Here is a 6,000-nt window from a genome sequence, read left to right on the forward strand (position 1 = left end):
CCTCCGTGCAATGAATTTATAATGCCCCAGCAGACTCCTCAGTGCAATGTATTTATAATGCCCCAGCAGACTCCTCAGTGCAATGTATTTATAATGCCCCAGCACACTCCTCAGTGCAATGTATTTATAATGCCCCAGCACACTCCTCAGTGCAATGTATTTATAATGCTCCAGCACACTCCTCAGTGCAATGTATGTATAATGCCCCAGCACACTCCTCAGTGTAATGTATTTATAATGCCCCAGCACACTCCTCAGTGCAATGTATGTATAATGCCCCAGCACACTCCTCCGTGCAATGTATTTATAATGCCCCAGCACACTCCTCCGTGCAATGTATTTATAATGCCCCAGCACACTCCTCAGTGCAATGTATTTATAATGCCCCAGCACACTCCTCAGTGCAATGTATTTATAATGCCCCAGCACACTCCTCAGTGCAATGTATGTATAATGCCCCAGCACACTCTTCAGTGCAATGTATGTATAATGCCCCAGCACACTCCTCAGTGCAATGTATTTATAATGCCCCAGCACACTCCTCAGTGCAATGTATTTATAATGCCCCAGCACACTCCTCAGTGCAATGTATTTATAATGCCCCAGCACACTCCTCAGTGCAATGTATGTATAATGCCCCAGCACACTCCTCAGTGCAATGTATGTATAATGCCCCAGCACACTCCTCAGTGCAATGTATTTATAATGCCCCAGCACACTCCTCAGTGCAATGTATGTATAATGCCCCAGCACACTCCTCAGTGCAATGTATGTATAATGCCCCAGAACAGTCCTCCGTGCAATGTATTTATAATGCCCTAGCATACTCCTCAGTGCATCACAGACGGGGTATTAACATCTAATCACACATTAAGATCAGGGAAAGAAGTGATGATGCCGGAATCACACATGAAACATTACACCATGCATGAAATCCAAAACTACAAATGCAATACTGGCGCCCACCCTTATACGGGTGGAATTCAATCAGCCGCAGCAATTTACCGCGGCCAATTAGCCCACGCAGCTGGCGCTCATCTGGGACCTGTTTTTAACCTGCCCAAAGCAGGAAAATGAAATCCCTGCAATCCGCGCCATTCTCACATCCGACTGTCACGGATATTATCTGTTTTTGCTCGAAAAGTTTAACATTTTCGGAGTACAAAACCGAAGGTGAATTATATTGTGTGGGGAAGAAAAACAACCGGGGCTGATTGAATTGCACCCTAAATATGAATGGATCTGACAGCGTCCTGGTGACTGATAGAGCTCAGCGAGCGGCCAAACATTACAGTCATTGAAACATCAGATGCGAGCATATAAAAACAAGGACGACAAATGCATTTGCTGACATCACATGTATTGAATATGTAAAGGTGACATCACAGAGAATGTAAACACACCCCTCAGAGGATAATCTGTTACACACACATCATACACACAGCTAAAACACTGTCACACACAGGGACACACAATGCTGCTGTCAAACACAGGGACAAACAATGCTGCTGCTGTCACACACAGGGACACACAATGCTGCTGCTGCTGCTGTCACACACGGACACAATGCTGCTGCTGTCACACACAGGGACACAATGCTGCTGCTGACACACACACAGGGACACACAATGCTGCTGTCACACACACAGGGACACACAATGCTGCTGTCACACACACAGGGACACACAATGCTGCTGTCACACACACAGGGACACACAATGCTGCTGTCACACACAGGGACACACAATGCTGCTGCTGTCACGCACAGGGACACACAATGCTGCTGCTGTCACGCACAGGGACACACAATGCTGCTGCTGTCACGCACAGGGACACACAATGCTGCTGCTGTCACGCACAGGGACACACAATGCTGCTGCTGTCACACACACAGGGACACACAATGCTGCTGTCACACACACAGGGACACACAATGCTGCTGTCACACACAGGGACACACAATGCTGCTGTCACACACACAGGGACACACAATGCTGCTGTCACACACACAGGGACACACAATGCTGCTGTCACACACAGGGACACACAATGCTGCTGCTGTCACACACAGGGACACACACAGGGACACACAATGCTGCTGATGTCACACAGGGACACACAATGCTGCTGTCACACACACAGGGACACACAATGCTGCTGTCACACACACAGGGACACACAATGCTGCTGTCACACACACAGGGACACACAATGCTGCTGTCACACACACAGGGACACACAATGCTGCTGTCACACACACAGGGACACACAATGCTGCTGTCACACACACAGGGACACACAATGCTGCTGTCACACACAGGGACACACAATGCTGCTGCTGTCACGCACAGGGACACACAATGCTGCTGCTGTCACGCACAGGGACACACAATGCTGCTGCTGTCACGCACAGGGACACACAATGCTGCTGCTGTCACGCACAGGGACACACAATGCTGCTGCTGTCACACACACAGGGACACACAATGCTGCTGTCACACACACAGGGACACACAATGCTGCTGTCACACACAGGGACACACAATGCTGCTGTCACACACAGGGACACACAATGCTGCTGTCACACACAGGGACACACAATGCTGCTGCTGTCACACACAGGGACACACACAGGGACACACAATGCTGCTGATGTCACACAGGGACACACAATGCTGCTGTCACACACACAGGGACACACAATGCTGCTGTCACACACACAGGGACACACAATGCTGCTGTCACACACACAGGGACACACAATGCTGCTGTCACACACACAGGGACACACAATGCTGCTGTCACACACACAGGGACACACAATGCTGCTGTCACACACACAGGGACACACAATGCTGCTGTCACACACACAGGGACACACAATGCTGCTGTCACACACACAGGGACACACAATGCTGCTGTCACACACACAGGGACACACAATGCTGCTGTCACACACAGGGACACACAATGCTGCTGTCACACACACAGGGACACACAATGCTGCTGTCACACACACAGGGACACACAATGCTGCTGCTGTCACACACACAGGGACACACAATGCTGCTGCTGTCACACACAGGGACACACAATGCTGCTGTCACACACACAGGGACACACACACAGGGACACACAATGCTGCTGTCACACACACAGGGACACAATGCAGCTGCTGTCACACACAGGGACACACACTGCTGCTGTCACACACACAGGGACACACAATGCTGCTGTCACACACACAGGGACACACAATGCTGCTGTCACACACAGGGACACACAATGCTGCTGCTGTCACACACAGGGACACACAATGCTGCTGCTGTCACACACAGGGACACACAATGCTGCTGCTGCTGTCACACACAGGGACACACAATGCTGCTGCTGCTGTCACACACAGGGACACACAATGCTGCTGTCACACACAGGGACCCACAATGCTGCTGTCACACACACAGGGACACACAATGCTGCTGTCACACACACAGTGACACACAATGCTGCTGTCACACACACAGGGACACACAATACTGCTGCTGTCACACACACAGGGACACACAATGCTGCTGTCACACACAGGGACACACAATGCTGCTGCTGTCACACACGGGGACACACAATGCTGCTGTCACACACACGGACACACAATGCTGCTGTCACATACAGGGACACACAATGCTGCTGCTGTCACACACAGGGACACACAATGCTGCTGTCACACACGGACACACAATGCTGCTGCTGTCACACACAGGGACACACAATGCTGCTGTCACACACAGGGACACACAATGCTGCTGTCACACACAGGGACACACAATGCTGCTGTCACACACAGGGACACACAATGCTGCTGTCACACACAGAGACACACAATGCTGCTGCTGCTGTCACACACAGGGACACACAATGCTGCTGCTGCTGCTGCTGTCACACACAATGCTGCTGTCACACACACAGGGACACACAATGCTGCTGTCACACACACAGGGACACACAATGCTGCTGTCACACACAGGGACACAATGCTGCTGCTGTCACACACAGGGACACACAATGCTGCTGCTGTCACACACAGGGACACACAATGCTGCTGCTGTCACACACACAGGGACACACAATGCTGCTGTCACACACACAGGGACACACAATGCTGCTGTCACACACACAGGGACACACAATGCTGCTATCACACACACAGGGACACACAATGCTGCTGTCACACACAGGGACACACAATGCTGCTGTCACACACAGGGACACACAATGCTGTTGTCACACACACAGGGAGACACAATGCTGCTGTCACACACACACAGGGAGACACAATGCTGCTGCTGTCACACACAGGGACACACACACAGGGAGACACACACAGGGACACACAATGCTGCTGCTGCTGTCACACACAGGGACACACACAGGGAGACACAGGGACACACAATGCTGCTGTCACAAACACAGGGAGACACAATGCTGCTGTCACACACACAGGGAGATACAATGCTGCTGTCACACACAGGGACACACAATGCTGCTGTCACAAACACAGGGACACACAATGCTGCTGTCACAAACACAGGGACACACAATGCTGCTGTCACAAACACAGGGACACACAATACTGCTGTCACACACACAGGGACACACAATGGTGCTGCTGTCACACAGGGACACACACAGGGACACACAATGCTGCTGCTGTCACACACAGGGACACACACAGGGAGACACACAGGGACACACAATGCTGCTGTCACAAACACAGGGAGACACAATGCTGCTGTCACACACAGGGAGACACAATGCTGCTGTCACACACACAGGGAGACACAATGCTGCTGTCACACACACAGGGAGACACAATGCTGCTGCTGTCACACACACAGGGAGACACAATGCTGCTGTCACACACACAGGGAGACACAATGCTGCTGTCACACACACAGGGAGACACAATGCTGCTGCTGTCACACACACAGGGAGACACAATGCTGCTGCTGCTGTCACACACAGGGACACACAATGCTGCTGTCACACACACAGGGACACACAATGCTGCTGCTGCTGTCACACACACAGGGACACACACAGGGAGACACACACACAGGGACACACAATGCTGCTGCTGTCACACACAGGGACACACAATGCTGCTGTCACACACACAGGGACACACACAGGGAGACACACAGGGACACACAATGCTGCTGTCACACACACAGGGAGACACAATGCTGCTGTCACAAACACAGGGAGACACAATGCTGCTGTCACACACACATGGACACACAATGCTGCTGTCACACACACAGGGAGACACAATGCTGCTGTCACACACAGGGAGACACAATGCTGCTGCTGCTGCTGCTGTCACACACAGGGACACACCTCCAGGCCGCCCCCTCCCCCTGTACACACAGCTCGGGCCCTGGCGGAAGAGCCGGCGTCACCTACCCGAGGCCCCGGCTGGGCAGGCCGCAGGGAAGCCGTGAGGTAAACAGGAAGTGCGGCCGCAGCTAGTCCCGGGGTGGAAGCAGCACCGCCATTTCCGGCTCCTCCCGCTCTGCAGCCCCTCACACCGCTCACACCGCCGCCATGTCCAGCGCCCGGTGCATTGTGGGACGGGGGCGTGTCCCTCACTGACACAGGGCGTGCCTGCCACTGAGAAGGCGTGTCTCTCACTGACACAGGGCGTGCCTGTCACTGAGAGGGCGTGTCTGTCATTGAGAGAGGGTGTCGGTCTAGACGGGGGCGTGTCTGTCACTGAGAGAGGGTGTCAGTCTAAACGAGGGCGTGTCTGTCACTGAGAGGGCGTGTCTGTCACTGACACAGGATGTGAGTTTAGACGGGGGCGTGTCTATCACTGAGAGGGCGTGCCGGTTACTGACAGGGTGTGAGTCTAGACGGGCGCGTGTCTGTCACTGAGAGGGCGTGCCTGTCACTGACACAGAGTGTGAGTCTAGACGGGGGCGTGTCTGTCACTGAGAGAGG

At 52.8% G+C, this 6,000-nt stretch overlaps 1 protein-coding gene across 1 annotated transcript in view; it reads right to left on the reverse strand.

The window, feature by feature from the left end:
* The window catches only part of TUT4 (terminal uridylyl transferase 4), a 424,536-nt gene extending 418,893 nt beyond the window's left edge, over nucleotides 1–5,643 (reverse strand). The window contains exon 1 of the mRNA XM_063938888.1: nucleotides 5,464–5,643. The gene's annotated coding sequence lies outside the window, so the exon portion shown is untranslated. The remainder of the gene's footprint in view (nucleotides 1–5,463) is intronic.
* Nucleotides 5,644–6,000: the final 357 nt, after the last annotated feature.

Source organism: Pseudophryne corroboree, chromosome 9, assembly GCF_028390025.1.
Source record: "Pseudophryne corroboree isolate aPseCor3 chromosome 9, aPseCor3.hap2, whole genome shotgun sequence".
Classification (NCBI taxonomy): domain Eukaryota; kingdom Metazoa; phylum Chordata; class Amphibia; order Anura; family Myobatrachidae; genus Pseudophryne; species Pseudophryne corroboree.